Below are 24,355 nucleotides of genomic sequence, written 5' to 3' on the forward strand. Positions count from 1 at the left end.
AAAGCACCCATCCCGACGGACCACGCACGGAACCTGGGCGTCATCCTGGACTCCTCACTCTCAATGAACAGACAAGTCAACGCCGTTTCATCATCTTGCTTCAACATTCTTCGCATGCTCAAAAAAACATTTCGCTGGATCCCCACAGAAACTAGAAAAACGGTCACCCACGCACTGATCACGAGCCGCCTGGACTACGGAAACACCCTATACGCCGGTACCATCGCAAAACTTCAGAAAAAACTCCAACGCATCCAGAACGCATCAGCCAGACTCATACTAGACATCCTGCGTAAAGACCACATTTCTAGTCACCTGGAAAACCTCCACTGGCTCCCCGTTAATAAGAGGATTACATTCCGCCTCCTAACCCACGCTCACAAAGCACTTTACGAACTCGGACCCGAATGCCTCAACACACGACTCTCCTTCTACACCCCCTCCCACCAGCTACGATCCTCCAACCAAGCCCTTGCTGCGGTACCTCGCATCAACAAAACCACCATGGGAGGAAGATCCTTCTCCTACCTGGCAGCTAAAACCTGGAACTCACTTCCCACTCACCTTTGCCTCACTCAGAACCACCTAGCATTCAGAAAGCAACTTAAAACTTGGATATTCGACAAGTAATTCCCCACCCTTCTTCAAGCGCCTTGAGACCCTCTGGGTATGTAGCGCGCTATATAAATTATTTGACTTGACTTGACTTGACCGGTTCACGCCTGTACTTGATGATTTCCATTGAAAAAGGATATACTGGTTAGTTTAAAGTCAGAAGGCAGAGATTTGACTTCTGCTTCTGCATCTGGAATGAAAACCATCCAGAGAAACGACATGGTCAGCCTGTAAACTCTGTTCACTTCTCGCTTTTCTAGCTGGGCCAGGAACTTTTTTTTGCTTTTTTTCTTCCAATGCTGCACACATTCTACGTCAATACAAATAAAGATATTCTATCTAGCCCACTCTTTTTATGCTTCAAAGCACATCCATTTAACTGCCCGTTTCTATGAGAGAACACAATCAAATGCATTGATACGAAATTGTAAAGGATTCTGTTGCACTAATCATGTCAGGGCTCACAGCTACTGCTGGGCAGGACCACTAGCCAGTGCAGCACTCCACGCTGCGGTCAGGGCCGCCACTGCAAAGGATGGTTAGCCATTTAAGGTAACGCTGCAATTCGAGCATTTGTGTGATACAGCACAGCAAGGTCAATAACCAAGGGCAGCATTGCAGAATAAGACCTGGAATCTGGGGTTCAGCATGGCCAGAAATTGGGTAATCACTGCAGACCTTGGTCAGTAGTCAAAACTGTACAGCATAGGCAGCCTCCAGAGGCGGCTCTAACCAGTATGGTCACCAATCAGGGCAGCACAACAATACATTACAATCAGGCAGAATAGAACAATACACTATCTAAAGTCCTTGCACAATAGCCATGTGCTGTCTGGCTCTTCATTTAGGGGCATATTAACTAATGGTTTGCAAAACACAGCACAACATGGAAAGTTAGCACATTGCATGGTTGGGAAAGAGCTGAACAACCCAATATTTGGCAAGATATGGTGCTGTTCGGCTACCTCTAAGAGCCAGTGCACCTATAGAAGCCTAGCACCAATGTAAGCACCTCAGTGCAAGGTTGATTGCATTATGGGCTGGATTGTTTTTGTGCAGTAAGACATACCTTTCTGTACAAAAACAATTCTTAGAGTCATGTTCCTCTTTCTATGTGTGCTGAAGAACGAAGCACATATGGAAAGAGGAAATACGAGAATAAAAGAATATAGTACTCTTTGCTACTCCTCTTTCAAGGTAGTTGCAGCATTTTGACGCAAAGACAGATTAGTGGTTGTGTGTTTCTTTCCTTCTTATTTTTGTAAGAGACAGGGTGGTGGATGCGTCCCTGCTGGATGATTCGTGGAGACATGCAGAGCAAGAGGAGTGTGTGAATATGTGACCTTTTGTGCAATTTCAAAATCATCATACATCATTCCAGTGTCAACCCATCGCAAGGAAATGCTGCACAGAACTTAGGCTCTGATCTTATTGCTGAGCAGTAGACAGTAAGTTTAGAATACATGCTTTTATAATATGAGAGAGTGTCTGCTTTTAGATTTGTCTCTACTGTTGTGGTTTTACGTTATTGTCTTAGGGCATGCTTTTCTAAGAAGTATTAATAGACATCGTCACTGTGCCTGCACCTTTTCCATAACTCCCTTAAAACTACAAACAATGCAGATCCACCGGTTCAAAAACGCCACCCGCATACACCACCAACTGATCCGGACCACCAAGAAAGCCGCATTCAAAGAACGACTAGACAACAACATCCACAACAGCAAGGAATTGTTCAACATCGTCAAAGAATTTACCAACCCTTCAGCCAACTCCAACGACATCACTCCCTCTGAAACACTTTGCGACTCCCTAGCTTCATTCTTCCACAACAAAATCGCAGACATCCACAACAGCTTCAACAACCAACCCGGAGACCAACCCACCCAACCTCCTGCAGTACCTTCACCCCCCTTGAACATCCTTAATAACTGGAACCCAATCACCACTGAAGACACCATTCGCCTAATGAACTCCATCCACTGAGGATCCCCCACAGACCCATGCCCTCACCACATCTTCAACAAAGCAGACTCCATCATAGCACCACACCTCCGAGACGTCATCAACTGCTCCCTCAACTCCGCCACCTTCCCGGAAAGCTGGAAACACGCCAAACTCAGCGCCCTTCTGAAAAAACCCACAGCTGACCCCACCGAACTCAAAAACTACCGCCCCATCTGACTCCTTCCATTCCCGGCCAAAGTCATCGAGAAAGCTGTCAACAACCAGCTCGCCGCCTTCCTCGAAACCAACAAATCCCTCGACTCCTCACAGTCCGGCTTCCGAGCAAAACACAGCACTGAGACCGCACTCATCGCAGCAACAGACGACATTCGAACTCCACTGGACAATGGAGACACAGTCGCCCTCATCCTCCTTGACCTCTCCGCAGCCTTCGACACAGTCTGTCATAACACCCTGCTACATCGCCTCAGAAACATCGGAATCCAAGGAAAAGCACTGGAATGGATCACCTCATTCCTTACCGGAAGAACTCAGAGAGTCCGCCTTCCACCATTCAAGTCAGAAGCCACTGAAGTCATTTGCGGCGTGCCACAAGGATCTTCACTAAGCTCCACCCTCTTAAACGTATACATGAGCCCCCTCGCGACCATCGCACGCCAACACAACCTCAACATCATCTCCTACGCTGATGACACTCAACTGATCCTCTCACTCACCAACGACCCGGACACCGCCAAAACCAACCTACATGAAGGAATGAAAGAAATAGCCGAACGGATGAAGCACAGCCGTCTGAAACTGAACTCAGACAAAACAGAAGTCCTTATCTTAGGTACCTCCCCCTCCGCCTGGGATGACTCTTGGTGGCCAGAGGCCCTTGGAAAAGCACCCATCCCGACGGACCACGCACGGAACCTGAGCGTCATCCTGGACTCCTCACTCTCAATGAACAGACAAGTCAACGCCGTTTCATCATCTTGCTTCAACATTCTTCGCATGCTCAAAAAAACATTTCGCTGGATCCCCACCGAAACTAGAAAAACGGTCACCCACGCACTGATCACGAGCCGCCTGGACTACGGAAACACCCTATACGCCGGTACCATCGCAAAACTTCAGAAAAAACTCCAACGCATCCAGAACGCATCAGCCAGACTCATACTAGACATCCTGCGTAAAGACCACATTTCTAGTCACCTGAGAAACCTCCACTGGCTCCCCGTTAATAAGAGGATTACATTCCGCCTCCTAACCCACGCTCACAAAGCACTTTACGAACTCGGACCCGAATGCCTCAACACACGACTCTCCTTCTACACCCCCTCCCACCAGCTACGATCCTCCAACCAAGCCCTTGCTGCGGTACCTCGCATCAACAAAACCACCATGGGAGGAAGATCCTTCTCCTACCTGGCAGCTAAAACCTGGAACTCACTTCCCACTCACCTTCGCCTCACTCAGAACCACCTAGCATTCAGAAAGCAACTTAAAACTTGGATATTCGACAAGTAATTCCCCACCCTTCTTCAAGCGCCTTGAGACCCTCTGGGTATGTAGCGCGCTATATAAATTATTTGACTTGACTTGACTTGACCGGTTCACGCCTGTACTTGATGATTTCCATTGAAAAAGGATATACTGGTTAGTTTAAAGTCAGAAGGCAGAGATCTGACTTCTGCTTCTGCATCTGGAATGAAAACCATCCAGAGAAACAACATGGTCAGCCTGTAAACTCTGTTCACTTCTCGCTTTTCTAGCTGGGCCAGGAACTTTTTTTTGCTTTTTTTCTTCCAATGCTGCACACATTCTACGTCAATACAAATAAAGATATTCTATCTAGCCCACTCTTTTTATGCTTCAAAGCACATCCATTTAACTGCCCGTTTCTATGAGAGAACACAATCAAATGCATTGATACGAAATTGTAAAGGATTCTGTTGCACTAATCATGTCAGGGCTCACAGCTACTGCTGGGCAGGACCACTAGCCAGTGCAGCACTCCACGCTGCGGTCAGGGCCGCCACTGCAAAGGATGGTTAGCCATTTAAGGTAACGCTGCAATTCGAGCATTTGTGTGATACAGCACAGCAAGGTCAATAACCAAGGGCAGCATTGCAGAATAAGACCTGGAATCTGGGGTTCAGCATGGCCAGAAATTGGGTAATCACTGCAGACCTTGGTCAGTAGTCAAAACTGTACAGCATAGGCAGCCTCCAGAGGCGGCTCTAACCAGTATGGTCACCAATCAGGGCAGCACAACAATACATTACAATCAGGCAGAATAGAACAATACACTATCTAAAGTCCTTGCACAATAGCCATGTGCTGTCTGGCTCTTCATTTAGGGGCATATTAACTAATGGTTTGCAAAACACAGCACAACATGGAAAGTTAGCACATTGCATGGTTGGGAAAGAGCTGAACAACCCAATATTTGGCAAGATATGGTGCTGTTCGGCTACCTCTAAGAGCCAGTGCACCTATAGCAGCCTAGCACCAATGTAAGCACCTCAGTGCAAGGTTGATTGCATTATGGGCTGGATTGTTTTTGTGCAGTAAGACATACCTTTCTGTACAAAAACAATTCTTAGAGTCATGTTCCTCTTTCTATGTGTGCTGAAGAACGAAGCACATATGGAAAGAGGAAATACGAGAATAAAAGAATATAGTACTCTTTGCTACTCCTCTTTCAAGGTAGTTGCAGCATTTTGACGCAAAGACAGATTTACAAGTCGCTGTAATCTGGGTTTGTGGACAAATACATGGGTGAATGCACAGGAACGAACATGCTCCACCCAAGTAATGCTTACCCGACTCAAAGTAACGCAGAGTAGCACAATGTGTTGAGTTGTATTACTTTGTATATAATAACCATGCTAAGCCTTTGCTTGGCACAGTAAATGTCAAAATGGATTTTGCATCGGGACTGCGCCACAAAAGTGGCGCTACCTTGATGCAAAATTCTGACAGAGTGTGCTTTCATACACTTGTCCTGCGACAGAAATCTCTTGGTAAGTGTGATACATGAAAATGTGTTTTCTTCTAAAGTCCTAGACACCACTTTACTGTAGCGGTCCATTGAAAGTGGAATGCCTTTTAACACGGGTGACAACCACCATCCGCAGTCATGGGATAAAGGACCTTTTTAACTGCACTGGATGTTGTTGAGTTTTCCTACTGGCTTTCATAGTAAAGTTAGTATAGTGTCGAATGATAGAGGCAACTCAATCCCCCCTAAGTGTAAGAAGTGTGTGAGGAGTATCAGTAACTATTTACCAATAGATCAAGCCATACATCCATGCACTCAGGTGCCTACCCAACCATCTATACATGCACAATTTTTTTTATCCGTGCAATCAATCACTCACATTTGCAGTGCTCATTTCCCACACTGCTTCCCTCACTGCACCAGAATCATCATCAACCAGATTCCTGCATACATTGCCTTTGCTTCCTCCTTCCAGTTGATTTATACAGCTAGTCAAACATGTATTCATCCAACCAACCATCCATGCACTGAATCACTCATCCCACTGCGGGGAATGAGATTTTAATATCTTTTATGATCAATTTGATAACTTATCTCATTCGTCAATTTTGGATCGATTTTTATCTGTCATTGAGTAAAAGACAACCCCTGCATAGGTTAGATGAACCCCATTAACTGACGCCACTCTGAAGAACCACTTACAACTGATAAAGATTAAAAAGGTTTAATATAAAATTAAGAAAAGTTGCATATACAATCCTCTCAGGATCAAATTCATCAAATATACAGGAACTAATAGGAACATATATTCCCTAAAGAACCTCAGTCTACAAACAAATACAATTAAAGTCAGTTCCAAAATCAGCAAATTTTAAAGCATCGATATGAAGTGGTTCTTCTGCGTCATCTACAGAAAGAGAAAAATAATCAAGTTAAATCTGTCCCTACTCTATACTAGGTGACATCCCTACTTCGCAAGTTTCTAGAACCCTAAAAAGGTGTCAGCAGTTTGACTCCCTAAGAAGTTCAAACTCTCTTAGCCTCTAAAGGTAACTTAAGTTTAAGAAGCAGTACCCTCTCTGCCTACCAATCCGCTCTTCTAAGGGTCCTCGGCCTACTGCTCCCTTGCGCTCTGATCTCTCTCAGCGCATCTGCTCAAGTCATCTGCTCTCTTGCTTGCCCTGAGCTCTTCGCTGTTCCCGCTAATCGCCTTCGCTATCTTCTCCCCGGGGTGCTGTCCCTAAAATACACAATCACAGTGTGGGTGGAATGCCCCTTCGACGCCCACCACGGACTTTCCCCGTGAGGTCATCTTCTAGCTTTTTCCATGGCTTCGTCTCTTCGCCGTCCGTTAAGTTGACCTTTCTCCTTAGACGTCATCTTCGTCTTCTTGCTGGTAACTTCATTCAACTTTACCTTTGACATTTTCGGAACAAACCTATCAACTTATCAGCTAACTTTTCTTTACAGCTATGATTGTAACCCTTCTTGGTCCTGTGAATGGTCATTTCAAAACAAGACTCAAATTCCAATCGTCTCCTCTCCTGTTTAGGCAATAAACCTCGTTCGACATTTGTCACCTTAAATCTAACAAGAACTAGACTCTTCGGCTCGCACCTTCAAGTGAAGGCTATTCACGACTCCTGTGAGCCCACTAAATTACCAACAGCGGACTACACTCCTGCGAACCCTTGGTCAGTCAGGTTATAATCACAAATGACCTAAAACTCTTCTAACATTCCTACAAACTTCTTCTACACAGTATAACCTTTAACATACATTTATATATGATTGCATCTAGCAAATACTTTGCTCATGTGTGAATACATTTTACATAGTATACAATTACGTAGAATATGAACCTTAATACATAGAATATAATTTACATTCTTCTTCATTATATTATGTTATATATGCTCTTGCACATTTCTCCACGTTACGTTTCTCGCCGTTTCTGCCTTTAAAGTTACGTACATACATGAATTCTAATTCGCACGTTCTTCCGTTCATGAGCATTTCTACACATTTCTACATTAGCTCACTACGTATACGGGCCTTCTAAATCTAATGCATTCTAAAGTGACTACAATTACATTTCCTATATTACTTTGGTTACGTCTGTTAACTTTATGCTATAAGCGTCAACTTCACGTTCGATATACATTTCATTCCTACTTTATACGATATACCTCTAAATATGACTCGGATATACGTTTTATTCAAATTGCGCTCTCTCAGTTCCCCCCTTTGATGACTTTTAGGAGTCATCACTAAATGCAATTTGAATATCACCTTTAAACAGAACTAGTTACATCATTCCCTCTTTTCATCATTTCAAGTGCTCTCAAGCTTTTGTACTGTTGATCTTGTAAAGCAGCTAATCTCCTTTCTTGTTCTCTCATAGACCTTTGTAACCGGTTCGTCCTATACCATTTATATAGTTTTACTAATCCTAACAATGTGATTATACAAATTAATACTATTAATACAGGTTTTAATATGTACCATACTATACTTTTACCAAGGTTGGCAAACCAACTTCCAACCTTTCCTACTCCATGACCTACTTTTTCCCAAACATTTATTTTTGTCAAATCTTCGATTTCTTGATGAATCTGTGTAATGTTTCTTATGACCTTCTCAAGTGGTTTTGAATTATCAGGAATATAAGTACAACATTCCTGGACCTTCAAAGCCTTGCAAACTCCGCCTTATTTTGCTAATAGCACATCAAGAGCAAGTCGATTCTGAAGAACCATTGCTCTAATCGATTGCATCTCCCCCTCTATTAGCATTAATGACCTTGCAGTACTTGCAGATAATCTATCTACGACTGTAGCTAGTCTCCTGATCTTAACATCGTTAAGTATTAAACCTAACATAGGAAACATTGCTCCAAATATGTCTCCTACTACTTCTGCATCTCCTACTTCTCTTTTCGTTCTTGTCGAAGCCTTTCCTTCTATGATCGCTAAATCCTTTGCATGGTATATTTTGGGGAAGACAATTGCCAAGTAACACGAACCATACCAATTGTCAGGCAGTCTTACATAGGCATTTCTTCCGCATACAAAATATACGTTAGGAATCACCTGCATCTCCTTCATGAAATCCTTCGTATAGTATTCCAATCGGAAAGAATGTTTGCAATTTACTTCACCTACAAATACACTTTCATAATATGTCTTGCTTCGAGTTAAACATAACTTTCCTTTCTGCGTTCTATCCAAAGCTATTGGACCATTGCTACCTTTCTTTTTATGTGCCTTCTCTTCTTCGGTCCAATCAGTTTTCCACTGTCCTGACATTTTTAGAATCTTCTGCCTTCTGTATCGGTCATCTACTTGTCCTATAAACCTTTTCTCAATCTCTGACACCTTGCAAGTCAAATTATTTCTGCGTGCGTATGATGTATCTAGCGTATCCCAAGGAAGGAAGAATTTAGCTAGTCTATCCTCCTTTTTGTAATAGTCCCACTTATTCATTTGTTTATAATTCGGAACTTCAGGCAGTACCGAATCATAATTTGAAAAGTAGTACTCAAATCCTTCTCTACCATAAAATATACTAAGCAGTAAACTACATGTTATCCCATAAGTTAATGGGAGATGATGATATCTAATGCCCTCATCTACAGAAGCCGGCAATTGCATACATACATAGCAATCCTTGGCCCCCATGGCATCGATATATTCGTATAACAGTTTAGCATATGCATTTGACCTAAAGTTTCCCTGTGACTCGTCTACGTGTAATCTACGAGCTTCGTCTGCCAATAACGCCTTTTCACGTATAACATTGCTCTCCTCCTTCTTCCCATCAAGAGCAGGTTTCAAAGTCGTTACAGGCTTAACATCTGCTATTTCTTTATTGGTTTCATGTCCTATTATGTATGATATTGTCACTACTGTAATTATGAGAAATATTACTACTGCTATAAGTGTACCTATTATACATTTAGCTTTTCGGTTTGGGTTGCCGTTCTCCATGTTGTCAAAAACAGCGTAACTCTTTCCTTTGCGAAAAGTTTTTCAGTTCAGTCTTTGGGTTGCTTTATTTTCTTCTCAGTTTGTAAAGTGCTCTTTATCAACAAAAGTCTCTTTTCGCAACAATGTCTCTTTATTTTTAACAACAGACAACCCTAACCCTTCTCCGTCCTCAAAATGTAATCCCTAATTTTATTCTTCTTTCCACTCGGCGCTAGGTTATCTTCTTCTTTATAACTTATATACAAAAGTCTTTATACATCAACAATTATTCTCGTACCTGCAGCTCTCGCAACAAGTTCCAATAATTCAAAACGAATGACTTTTTCTTCTTCTTCCGGAATTTGATGACCAAACGTTGGAAATTGTAATCTGTTTAGCACTAAATCTTTAATCTGACTCAGGTATGGGGGTATGGGAAGTGTGAAAGTCAGTAATCCCTCAGTCTCGAGTCCAGGAGTCAACATCCATATCTCCACTGCCACAAATGGATCGAGATCGATTACTTTCACGTTCTTCACTCTCCCAGATTTCTGTCCCCAAGACATCTGCTAGATAAGTCCACTCTGGGGTGGCGTACCTTCTGCAGGGCACACGTACCCTTCTCGATCTTCTTGGACTCTCAGTTCCTGAGTCTGTAGTTTCTTCTTCTTGGTCTGATTCTTCAGAGATTGGGACAAGAGTTTTCTCCTGCTGTGCTTTCAAGCTTGGCCTCCTTCTTCTCTCCGGCCAACTGGCTTCGTCACTCCTTGTCCTCCTGCTCCTTGTTCTTGGACCCGTCTCTTGGTCACTCTCAGCTGGTTCAGTATCCGATTCACTTTCCCAGTTACTTTCTTCTCCTGAGGCGACTTCGGTCTCACTGGTATCTTGACCTTCGTCAACCTGTTCTGACACAGTCTCAGCCTCTTCGATCACCTCCACAGCTTGGCTTTCCCCCTCTATGTCTTCTCCGCTTTCCGCTGGATTCTCATCCGAGAGAGGAGCTGTTTCTTCTAGAGGTGTTGGCACTCTTCGGGTGTGTGAGGCATGTATCCAGTTTGGCAGGCCTCCACACTTCACTGCAGTGTTCGTGACAAGTATGACTTGAAATGGTCCTCGCCAACGCACGTCTAAGCAGTTCTTCCTGACATGCTTTTTCACCAAGACCCAGTCCCCCGGACTCAGGTCATGGCACAAGTCTTGTGCTGATGGAACCTCTGCAGCCTGGACCTGGAGGGACACAGAATTAATGGCATCAGATAGTCCCTTGCAGTAGTCCAAGATCAAGTCGTCTGTGATGTTCAATAACGCTGCAGTCGGAACCGATGGCAATCTCATAGCTCTCCCCATTAGCACTTCATGTGGAGAGAGACCTGTTTTTCTATCTGGTGTGCTACGTATGCTCATAAGAACCACTGGTAGTGCGTCTGGCCAACTCAGGGATGTTGATGAACAAACTTTGGCAAGTCTGGACTTAATTGTGCTATTGATTTGTTCTACAATCCCTGAAGCTTCTGGTCGATAACTGCAATGGAGCTTCTGATCGATACTCAAAGCTGAGCACAACATCTTCACTATTTCGCTGTTGAAATGAGTTCCTCTGTCCGATTCCAAAGAGGATGGCACCCCAAACCTCGGTATTAACTCTCTAAGTAACAATTTTGCTACTGTAAGTGTATCGCATCTACGTGTAGGGTAAGCTTCAACCCATCTAGAAAATATACAGACAATCACTAAAACGTATCTAAGTTTGTTGCATTTAGGCATTTCTATAAAATCAAGCTGCATTCTATTGAAAGGCCCCCCAGACCTCCCAATGTGACTCAATGTAACTGGTGTTCTTTTTCCCACGTTTAGTTGCTGACAGATCGCACATCGCTGACATACTGCTTCTGCCGCTACTCTAAACTTAGGATTAAACCACGTTTGTCTGAATACTCTCACCATTGCATCTCTACCTATGTGTGCTGATCCATGCAATTTCCTTGCCATTGGACTAACAAGTTCATTTTGTAAAACTGCTCTCCCATCGGCGGAGATCCAAAAGTTCATCTCACTTTTTATACACCCAGCTGTTTCCCAGCCCTTTTTCTCATCATCTGGTGCATTCTCCTGAACACTCCTTAGCCCATCCCACGTATCTACAGTATCTAACAACATTGTCAATTCAGTTCTTTCTTGAATTCCCCCCACTTTCACATCAGTGTGAGAATATCCTTGCTCTGCGCAGTAACGCGCTACTTCATCCGCATAGCGGTTACCTTGTGACACAAAATCTGTACCTTTTGTATGCGCAGCACATTTGACTACTGCAATAGCTGTCGGGCCTTGCAATGCCTCTAACAATAATCTCACGAATTCTCCATTCCTAATGGGAGAACCCGAGGAGGTCATGTAACCTCTTTGAGACCACAACTGCCCGTAATCGTGAACTACCCCAAAACCATATTGGCTATCGGTGTATATGGTGACTCGAATTTTGTTACCTGCTAAACAGGCACGCGTCAAGGCAATAATTTCAGCTACCTGAGCGGAGTGTACTCCTTCCAGGCAAGCGGCTTCTACAACTCTGGTAATTGTACAAACTGTATAAGCTGCTCTCAGCTGACCAATATCGTCTCTTACGCATGAACCATCAACAAAGAAAATTTCATCGGGGTCTGTCAATGGCTCATCTACGATATCGGGTCTCGGTTTGGTGCATAGTTCAGTCACATCAAGGCAATCATGATCTGTACAAATTTCATCATCCACCTCATTTGGAAGTGGCATCAAAGTAGCAGGATTCAAGACGGAGCATCTTTTTAGGGTCACATTCTCGGCAGCCAGTATGACTTGCTCGTAGCGTGTGAGCCTGCTATTCGTCAGATGCTGAGTCTTAGTCCTGAAAACAAAAACAATTCCCAACAGGTATTATTTAAAGGCGGTTTCAATTGTGTATGCCACAGGCATTACTAAGAACAGAAAACAAGGAGTCAAACGTTTTGAAGGCGAGGTGGTATTATTCACCAAGGACAAAGGGCATTCAATATGCAGTCACCTCATACACTGGCGGTATCTGTTCTAAATGTTAATATTTTTCCTCCAGCAACCGGCCCCTTCAACTGCCGTGTGCCGCCAGCCACGCATCCTTGCTTGGCTTCTTGTAAGTGTACACCCCAATTGCTTCACCCTTCCACTAATAGGTTTTAGACTCCTTGCCAACCTTCCACATTAGCCACCCCCAATTGCACTCTCGCTCCCTTTCTGGCCACCACCCCAGTCACCCTTCCCTCGTTCACGTTATTCCTGATGCGATTCAGTCTGAACGCATGCTCGCCGACCCCTCACCCCTCACTCCCCCCTCCCTGCTCCTTTACAATGCCACGCTCACTACTCCTCCTTTGTCCACAGCACTGTACTCATCGACAACCCCGTCCTGATGAGGATCCCAATCCAAGGGGATCGAAACGCCGTCGACCACACAGCCCGAATCATATGACGCATATCGCACTTAAAGCTCTTACCAGAAAATAACTGTTTTTCCAAGTGATTGAAACTTGTGTTGTAATTGAAGCTTTAATTGATGTATATACTTCTAATTATGCGCCACCCATGCTGTTTTTAAAGCACTTGCACTTTTTACCTCACTTAAAACTGTATATAGCACCTTGCACCAAGTGCCACTGGGTTGTCACAAGATCTAATCTTTACAGTGCTGTCTTTAACTGTATATGCATATTGAATGCCCTTTGTCCTTGGTGAATAATACCACCTCGCCTTCAAAACGTTTGACTCCTTGTTTTCTGTTCTTAGTAATGCCTGTGGCATACACAATTGAAACCGCCTTTAAATAATACCTGTTGGGAATTGTTTTTGTTTTCATGATACACCCATCCCAACGTGGTCTATGGGTTCCCTCCTGTCTTTCCTATAACTATTAGGTGCAGCTTGCTCGCTGCGAGAGGAGTACCTCTGTGTACTCTATCCAATCTACCTTATTTAATCAGGTACACATCTGTCCAGGACCGTTCGGCCTGCACAAGATGTCCAAGGAGTCCCTCACTTATTCAGAGGAATATATCCAATCTAGACTCACTGGGCCCTCATTGTTGTCAGGCCCACAACAGTCTACTTCCACCTCCACTGCCCCCAACACGTCCCGAGTCCTTTTGGATCAACTCGAGAAACTAAAGAAAAAGCAGATCAGAACGGACCTACATGCCCGCATGCTCACAGATTACCTACGGTCTGGTGTCATCCCTCTTGGCCTTCAAATCCGGAATACCCCGGCTATTTTCACACAGGACCCCAAGTTTCGAATCAGCTTCAGCCACCTAGCGACGACTTGCTCCCGCCACTGGATGGTTTTGGGAATTGACACAGCGATAGAACATAGCCGCAAAGAACTTCAAGAAATTGAAGAATTAGAGAAACGTATCCTAGAAGACACCACCATCATTGACGCCAAAAGCCTCCTGGAAAAAATATACAACTCCATTGCCACTTTCAACACCTTCGAAGTCAATAAGAAGATCAATAAAATTGAGAAAGACATCAAGAACTATAAGAATGAGAATACGTATCCTTATCTAAACGAGGAATTTTACAACACACACCAGAACCAGCCAAGAGCACAAAACTGGGGCCGCTATAGAAACAACCAGCGCGTCACTTTCTCTGTCTCATCAAACAGCTCAGGAGACGAGACCGTCGCCACTACCTCTGGCCCACAGCCACTACTTCCCCCCGGTTTTTTAGGTCGAGGCCGAGGCCGTGGCCAACATCCACAACCACAGAATCGTCAGACGAGGGCGAAACAATACCAACCACCAGTACCAGGATACAGACAAACTCGCAACCGATACTACCAGTGGGGTCAACCCCAATAATGGACAAGGAAACTACAAATGCCATAACGTCCATCCCTATCTTCAACCTGTCGGACCACAATTTGACACCCACAGAAACGAAACTTCTGTCACGTGGTCTGTCCTTTGTGCCAACGGTTCGAACCAACTTCTTGGATCTCCAGTCGAACCTCCTGAAATTCTTCAGAAGAATCCGATTAAAATACTTTTTTTCCGACAAACCAGACACCAGTTGGCAAGAGATTTCCCCATTTCGGCCACCCTCTACCTTCAACCCTCCCTCACACCAAATGCCACCGGAAATTCTGACTTTTGAAAGACTTGTCCTAAAAGAAGTAATGGAACTTAAGATCACTCCGCGCTACGTCCCCTATAATCTACCCTGGGAAGAGAAAGAAGCACTTGCCACCCTGCAAAATAACCCGGGAATAGTCATCAAACCCGCGGACAAGGGGGGTGGGATTGTTGTCCTCAATAACACTGAATACGACAGAGAGGTGGAGCGACAACTTACCAACCATGACCATTATCGTGCTCTTACAAAAGATCCTCTTGCAGACATAAGACAAAAAATTCTATCTATAACAATCACAGCAAGAGATAACAACGTTATCAACAAAAAAGAATTTGAGTTTTTGAACAATCCACACCCCAGGACCCCTATCCTTTATGTACTTCCCAAAATACATAAAGACGCCAAAAATCCACCTGGACGCCCGATCGTATCGGGTTGCGGTTCCATCTTGGAACCCCTTGGGAAATATGTGGACTCCGTGATAAAAGAGTTTGTGCCCATCACGGACACCTACATTAGAGACACGATGGACCTAATCAATACCATTGAAGATCAACCCTTCAACATGGACAACCAAATAATGGCTAGTTTGGACATTGAGTCCCTCTACACAAACATTCCCCATTGTGAAGGACTCAACGTAATTAAAAATCTACTGATCACTAGACCACAACCATCCAGGATTCCGACTGAGTTCATTATGGACCTCTTGAGAGTGGCACTACAAAACAACTACTTTCTATACAAGAACACATACTACCTGCAAATCAAGGGAGTAGCAATGGGGGCTTGCTTTGCTCCAAATTTTGCCATTCTGTATGTCCATGCTCTTGAAAAGTCATTATTCCTTAACCCAATCAATCCGTATCGACCCCAAATCCACCTGTGGCGTCGATACATTGATGACATTTTACTAATCTGGAATGGCACAGCTAACTCTTTACAACCATGCATTGATTGGCTAAACTCTTCCCAGGAACACCTCAAATTCACACATGAAACCAAGTCTAATGACCTACACTTCCTGGATGTCACGATACATGCGGAAGAAGGCAAAATTGGAACTGTGCTCTATCGCAAGCCAACTGAACGGAACACGTTGCTACACTATTCGAGCAACCACCCCAGAGGTCTACGCGATGGTCTCCCGTTTGGCCAATTCCTCCGCATTCGGAGGAATTGCAAGTGGCGTAAGGATTACTTCAGGGAGGCGGACATCCTAGTCTCCAAATTGATCAACAGAGGCTATCCACGACGTCTGGTTAAACAAGCTAAGAAACGGGCATGGTACAATCACCGGGAGGACTTATTGAAGCCTAACCAAAACAAAAATACGTTGAAAAGAATCCCCTTTGTCTCAGTCTTCAGCCCGGACAGTAATAGAGTTGCCAAAATAATTAAAAAGAACTGGACTGTGCTACGATCAGAAGAACAATTCAACGCACCTCCTTTGTTCTCGTACCAGAGAGGGAGCAACATCGCTAACCACCTTGTCCGTGCCATCACCTGGCCGACCACCAACACTGAGAAAAACACGATCACAGCAGCATGGGGCTTGCCCCCTGTCATTGGACATTCCAAATGCCAGTCTTGTAGTGTATGTGAACTGACACTCAACACTAAAGAATTCAAATTTAGGGGCCAAACACACCAGCTCACCCATCAAACTAACTGCAAAACTCAAAACGTGATTTATGCTATCCGATGCCCGTGTGACCTGATTTACATCGGCCAGACAACGCAAATGGTGAAACAGCGTATCATACAGCATAAAAGCAGGATCAACTGCAAGGTCCTTACAGCACCTCTGGTCTCACACTTCATAGAGCACTCTCATAAGGACACGGACCTCAGATGGCAGGTCATTGAGAAACCTACTCTACCCCTCAGAGGGGGCAACATGAGTGCCCTGCTCAATAGAGCCGAATGTAAATGGATTGCTAGGGTTGACTCGGTTAACCACGGGCTCAACACCCTTGATGAATGGACTAGTACCATCTCCATTTAACTCTCTCCCCTACTCCCTATCCCGTACTTTACTTTACACCAATGTTTATGACAATTGCGCTGCTGTCAAAATGACTATATAATGTTCTCAATATATCCCCCAAGCCTTATTGTCGTCCTGTAAGCTAACCATCCGGTTTTATACCACCAACCCTTTTTCCATGTTAAATACTTGCTTGAGTGTCATCTTACAGTGCATCAGTATGGTTATTGTATTGTGGCAACTTTTGAAATACCTGCATTTGTATCCTATGGCCATAAATGTGGCTCGTAAACGTTACTACAGATATATGCCCATTTCACATGCCTCCGATTGGTTGGACAATCCTTTCCCTCTGTGTTCCCCTGAGCGCGGCCACCCGCCCTCATTACGTTCTGTTTCTGCCATTTCCTGTTTACTGGTGTTTCCTTAGGAACAGAAACCCACGCCCTTTTCCCTCCCCTTCCTTTCCAACTCCCGCCCCCTGCTCCCACACGCGCCTATCGCCTCCCGACACTCCCCGCCCCTGGCAAGCGTCCCAACTCCGCCCCCCACCTCGCGTTAGCCTGGATATATTCTAGGATACGGGGAAGACTCGGTCTGTTCCCGCATTCATTGCCGATCAGCCACGCCAGATGAGCTCCTGCCTTCTGTGCCTTCCTTCAGTCAGGTAAGCACCTCTCCCAGATACTGCACGCCCAGATCCGGCGCAGGAGTATATGCCTGCTCGATCACGGAGCCACAATTAGTTTACTGACCGCTCGCTCTCTTCCTCTACCCAGACGCTGCCCAACTACGTGAGCAGACCTAGGACGCTCCACTTCCATGTATTGACAATTCTATACCTCCCTCGCAGTCACCTCATACACTGGCGGTATCTGTTCTAAATGTTAATATTTTTCCTCCAGCAACCGGCCCCTTCAACTGCCGTGTGCCGCCAGCCACGCATCCTTGCTTGGCTTCTTGTAAGTGTACACCCCAATTGCTTCACCCTTCCACTAATAGGTTTTAGACTCCTTGCCAACCTTCCACATTAGCCACCCCCAATTGCACTCTCGCTCCCTTTCTGGCCACCACCCCAGTCACCCTTCCCTCGTTCACGTTATTCCTGATGCGATTCAGTCTGAACGCATGCTCGCCGACCCCTCACCCCTCACTCCCCCCTCCCTGCTCCTTTACAATGCCACGCTCACTACTCCTCCTTTGTCCACAGCACTGTACTCATCGACAACCCCGTCCTGATGAGGATCCCAATCCAAGGGGATCGAAACGCCGTCGACCACACAGCCCGAATCATATGACGCATATCGCACTTAAAGCTCTTACCAGAAAATAACTGTTTTTCCAAGTGATTGAAACTTGTGTTGTAATTGAAGCTTTAATTGATGTATATACTTCTAATTATGCGCCACCCATGCTGTTTTTAAAGCACTTGCACTTTTTACCTCACTTAAAACTGTATATAGCACCTTGCACCAAGTGCCACTGGGTTGTCACAAGATCTAATCTTTACAGTGCTGTCTTTAACTGTATATGCATATTGAATGCCCTTTGTCCTTGGTGAATAATACCACCTCGCCTTCAAAACGTTTGACTCCTTGTTTTCTGTTCTTAGTAATGCCTGTGGCATACACAATTGAAACCGCCTTTAAATAATACCTGTTGGGAATTGTTTTTGTTTTCATGATACACCCATCCCAACGTGGTCTATGGGTTCCCTCCTGTCTTTCCTATAACGAGTCTTAGTCCTGGTCATTAACAATTCCACAGAATGCGGTACGTACACCACTAACTGATGTCCCATCACCACACTTTCAGATCTTTCAATGCTGACACCCGTTGCAGCAACGGATTTGAGACATCCGGGCAATGCTGCGGCTACTGGATCTAATGTAGCCAAAAAATACGCTACTGGCCTACGCACATCTCCATGAATCTGGGCCAAAACTGCTAAAGCGCATCCCTCTCTTTCGCAGCAGTAAAGCAAAAATGGTTTTGTGTAATCTGGCATTCCCAGAGCCGGGGCGCGACATAAGTCCTCCCTCAGCTGCAAAAACGCCATCAAACAGTCTTTGTCCCATGGTACCGGATCACTCACTCCTTTGTGCGTCAGCTGTAATAACGGCTTTGCCTTCAGTGAGAAGTTGACTATCCACTGTCGACAATAACCAACCATGCCTAGAAACATCCTGACTTCTCTTTGTGTTGTAGGCGCGTTCATATTCATAATCGCCTCTATTCTGTCTGGAGACACCTTCCGTTTCCCCTTCTCAATCCTGTGGCCCAAGTATTGCACTTCAGTAAGACAATATTGCAATTTACTTGGAGACACCTTGTGCCCGTTCTCGGCCAAGTGATTTAACAAGGTGATGGTGTCTACTCTGCAAGCTTCCTCTGTTTCTGACGCAACTAGGAGGTCGTCTATGTACTGGACTAGAACTGAGTTCTTGGGCAGCACTAGACTTTCAAGATTTCTCTTTAATAGCTCGTTAAAAATCGATGGGCTTTCTGTATACCCCTGAGGGATACGACACCATGTTAAAACGCGATCTTCCAGCTTAAAAGCGAAAAGATACTGGCTCTCTTCATCTAAAGGAATCGAAAAGAAAGCCTGGCACAAATCTATCACGGTGAACCATTCAGCTTGGAACGGTATCTGAAATAATATCACTGATGGATTCGGTACCACTGGACAACATGAGACAACGATATTATTAATCTTTCGAAGATCCTGCACTATTCTGTATTTTCCATTAGGCTTCTGCAAACCCATAATCGGGGAGTTACATGGACTACCCACGATCTCCTTCAGTATTCCCTGTTTAATCATGGATTCGATCACAGGCTTTATTCCTGCAATCGTCTCCGGTGTCAACTTGTATTGTGGTGTTCTTGGATACTCGGCATGGGTCTTACCATGATCTTTACTGGTTCTACCCCTTTAATCAATCCTATCTCTTCTCCAGTAAAATCCCACACCTCAGCTGACACTTTCACCCTCAGATCCTGTGGAAGCTCCTCCACTGTTAAGGTAGGATATAGTTCCACGCATTCCTGCGAGTTTACAACTTTAAAATCAGCATCTTCATCATTGGTCTGCACTTCTACTCCTTCAGGTGTGCAATGTATTGTGCAATTCAGTTTACACAACAGATCTCTTCCTAGCAAACACACCGGGCTAGAATCACAGGTCACAAACTGATGTTCGTCACTGTAATTCCCTATCTTTACTGATACTGGTTCTGTCAGAGGATTCGTCATCCTCTTGTTTGCAACTCCTACCACTTGAATCATCTCTCCTGATATCGGCAGACCTGGGACTACCGCTGATCTCAACGTGGATCTAGTGGCTCCCGTATCCACCAAAAAGGTCGTAGGACATCCGGCTACTTCAGCCTCTACGTATGGTCCTCTCTGATCTACTTCCAGGGCTGCTCCTAAAGTACAGTCTTCTTCCCTATTCACTCGTTGCCCTGTAAGAGGATCAACGTAGTAGCATTCTTCTCCCCCTACGAACAATGGCATTTGTCTATAGGTTTTCCCTCCATTCGTAATGCGAGGCGGTTGAGGAAACGGGGCTCGAGGAGTCTGAGTCCCCCCTTTGATAAACTTTCCCTTCGGGACTGTTGCTCCCTTAACCACGTTGTTCTGTACCTCTTCCTCCTCCTGTTCTAATTCCCCTGTCTCAATATTGTAAGGACACTCGCGTCTCCAATGTCCTACCTCGTTACACTGATGACACCTGGTTGTCCTTTTCAGTGTTGCGATATCTATTCTCGGTCTCGGTCTTTCTTCCTCTTCTCTGCTCTGATTATTCTGTTTCTTTGCTTGCGTTCCTGTTCCCTGCTGCCGCTGTCCACTCTTTCCGGCTGCTTGCATCTGTACTAACATCAGCTTTTCCTTAAGCTTCTTTGCCTTCATATCTATCTCATCGCTACAGTATCTTGCATACCTCAGAATCTCATCTAAAGGTTTGTTCTGCCAGCAAATTAAATGCTGTTGAATCATCAGGCTTATGTCTGGTCTCAATCCGAGAACAAACTTCGACACAAACTGTCCTATGTCCTTAGGATCCATTACGTCTAATCCACTGTACTGTTTGAATGCTTTCAGTAACCTCTCATAGAACTCGTGAACTGTCTCTTTAGGCTCCTGAGTTGTTCGATCTATCTTAACCCAGTCTATGTCTTGCACCGGCACTTTCTCTTTTAGCCATGTTATTACTCTCTCGTATTTTTCCATGACTCTATCTGATGGACCACCTGTCTGGGTATCTCTCGGAGGCTCGCAAGTGGGCCATTCAATACTAAGTTTGCATGCCGTCCACAAATCTCCGGGTACCACGATATCGAACAATGTGTTCAAATCGATCCACAGTACCTTAGAGATCTTCACGAATCTCTCTACCTGCTTGTACCACTCTACGGGATTTTCTCTGAGCTTCGGGAAGGAATTAGTGAATGCCGCTAAATCCCCCCTACTCCATGGTACATGCACGTAGTTTCCGTTCGCGATTTCTCGCAAAGGGAAAGCTTCCATTCGCATTAAGTCTGTATCCTGAGACTTCACGAGTGTACTCCGTCTGACAGATCCCTTCTTGGACCATCTTTCCTCCCATCTATCCAGATCTCTCCATATTCTAATACACATGACCAATTCCCTTATGTGTACTCTTAGCCCAATCGTTCTGCGCTCATCTAAATCTTGATCCGTGCAATTCAGCCTATGGTTGGCCTGTAAAGCCTTAGTTCGTGATATGTCTATCATGTACTTTTCTGCCAATTCAGATAATTTTTCATGAGCTGCTCTCGCTTTCCGAGTAACGTCTTTAGACAAAAACAGAATCTCATCTGGTGCGTATAGCTCTAACCTCTCGATTGCCACTGTGCCATCAATTATTTCATCTAAGTCTGATTTTAAACTCATCACATCTATGCGTCTTGCTTTTATTTCAGCTCTCAGTACGTCAGTCCTAGGTTGTTCTCTTACATCCCTCTCACCTCCACTATGCGCCCTACGCCTAAGCACAGGTGAGTTATGAGGAATTTTCCTTCCATCTCTTTGTTCCCACCTCTCTAGATCCCAAGCCTTTCCATCTTCCCTTGGGGTGTGGTGGAATAATGCTCCATCCCTCAATCCTACATTCCGTTTTTTCGGCTCAGCTTCACCAGATACAAGATAGGATCCTCCGTGCTGTTCTAGACCACTGTAACTCGCTTGCTGTCTGGTATCACTCAACAAACGATAAGGTCCTTCATGGCTCTCCATGCTCCCGCGATCTCGTTCATGATCACCGGATGTATGGCGAGACGTTTCGCGACTCCCTATATTCTCAAGACTTCTTTCTTGTTCACCGGACGCATGGCGAGACCCTTCGCGGCTCTCCATGTACCCGTGATTCCGTCCGTAATCACCGGAGGCATGTCGAGACGTTTCACGACTCTCCATGTTCCCGTGATTCCAATGTTGCACATTTTCATCCGGAGTATGGTGTGTGCATCTGAAAGTGTTTCGGTACTCCTGCGTCCTTCGTTCTCCCTCACTAAAGGTGACGCGAGGCACTTCGCCACACCCTGCACTCCTATTGTTGCACGTTTGCCTATTGCCACTAGTAGTAGGGCAAGTATCTCCTCTGCTTCCTTGACTTCCTCTCTCCCACTCCGGGCTGCTTTCGCCAGCTCCACAATGAGAGAGGATCTTGTTATCCTGGTCTCTCCACTCTGCTCCTGTTTCTAAACTTTTATTCCGAGCCTCTTCGGCAGTATCCCATTCTTTCAGATATTCCCTTAATTCCTTATAGGATTTCGGTTTTGGTCCCCTCAAATCCATTGATCCTCTTTGACCCCCTTGTTCGATCCAGGGACCCGTCGCGGAATCTAATGGGGTACTCCGACTCACTGGTGCTAATCTCTGTCTTTGAGGATTCATCGTGTTATTCCTATTCTCCATCTCTGCCCTTTCCCTGTCCCATCGTGCCTGTTCCTCCTGCTGGACCCCCTCTGGGTTGTAGATTGACACTATAGGGCCTATGGTAACAGGTACTTGTAGAGCGTCTGGCATTTGATACGATCTTGCATGCTGTATTTCTGGCACCTTCTGGACCACGAATCTTCCTACTACTCTCTGTTCGGAACTAGATTGAAGTACTTCCTCACTCTTGTTGGAGTCCCACTCCGTTACTGGGATCGATTTATATTCTCCCCACCTAGCTCCGTCCCCTTGCTGTAATATGGGACTTGCGGTTTCGCTGTTATACGGAGGTGGTCTATCTGTTAATAGCCTATCTATCAGATCCTCCTCCGTCTCGCTTTCCTCATCTTCCTCCTCTAGAGGTTTCTTTTCTCCCGTAGCTTCTATCATGGTGAACAGTTTGTCTGCTTCTATCTTTTGCACTCTCCACTTCTTAGCTTCCTTGTCCCATTTCGCATCCTGTACTGCCTTTACTGATCGTCTCACTCTTTCTTGGCGCCTCTTTACGCTCTTTTCGTGTGCCGCTCTAAACCATGCACTAAGTGCTTCGAATTGTGTTGGCCTCGGTAGAGGTCTCGTTGCAAGCATTACTGCTTTCAGTTGGTTCAACACGTCTAGCTTAAATGTCCCGAATCTCGGAAACGTCAGTTCCTTTTCCCCTTCCGTTAGCCTATTCCACTCGGAAATCCACATTATCGAGTGTAAGCCTACATTTACTGCCATATGATAAGCTGGTGTGCCTTCTGGTGGAGCTTCTTCTCCGGCATATAAGTTTCTTCTATTCCTCCTAAAGATTCTTCTTAAACCCTTAAAGCACTTCATTTTTGATAATCTACGATTTTCTCTTATTAATTCTCTTCCTTGTTTATGTCCCGATGACAAACCACCAATCCCTGTGCGATTCTCGCTAATCAGCCGATCCCAACGCTGTTCTACGCTAACCGACCAATCTCAGCGCGACTCTACGCTGACGTCACTCGTTCCCTCTGCAGCAATTGCCTTCGTTTCTCAACTCGTCTCGCGGTCTTGCATGCGTTTCATTCATACGCCGAAAAATGACTACTTCCGTCCAAGCGATCACTTTTCTCTGACTGTACGGCCACAGTCTAACTGTAATTGTCACCTCAACTGGCGAAACGTCTTCCTCTTACGGTCAGACGCTCACCTCAACTGATAGGTTACTTACACACAGTAAACGTACGACCAGCGTGCGTTACTCATACACTCACTCAAACGCTCCCCCTATCATCGGTCTGCGGGTGATCAATGGTACCTCATGACCCCCTTTAAATGGTAGACAAATTACTCTGGGTGTTCGATACACCCGAACCACTTAAGCCCTCTCTGGACATAAGATTTTATCCGGTTGCGCGCGCTCACAACCTTCCCTCAATCACACTACAGGCATTCAACTCCGCTTGACATTACAACACAGGAACAACATAAAACACCGCAATCTTACAACGCATGACCCTTATACTCACTCTCGACCGATTCTGCTGCTTTTCTCTCGATGCACCGTCAACACCGTCTTCGGCAGGGATTCTTCTTCTGGTCGTCGATGACTAGGGACCTTGGGGTAAACTAAACCTGACCTAGGTTGTCTTCCTCAAGAAGAAAACCATCTTTCTCTGCTACCAACTGCGGGGAATGAGATTTTAATATCTTTTATGATCAATTTGATAACTTATCTCATTCGTCAATTTTGGATCGATT

Source organism: Lissotriton vulgaris, chromosome 8 (genome assembly GCF_964263255.1).
Source record: "Lissotriton vulgaris chromosome 8, aLisVul1.2, whole genome shotgun sequence".
Classification (NCBI taxonomy): Eukaryota; Metazoa; Chordata; class Amphibia; order Caudata; family Salamandridae; genus Lissotriton; species Lissotriton vulgaris.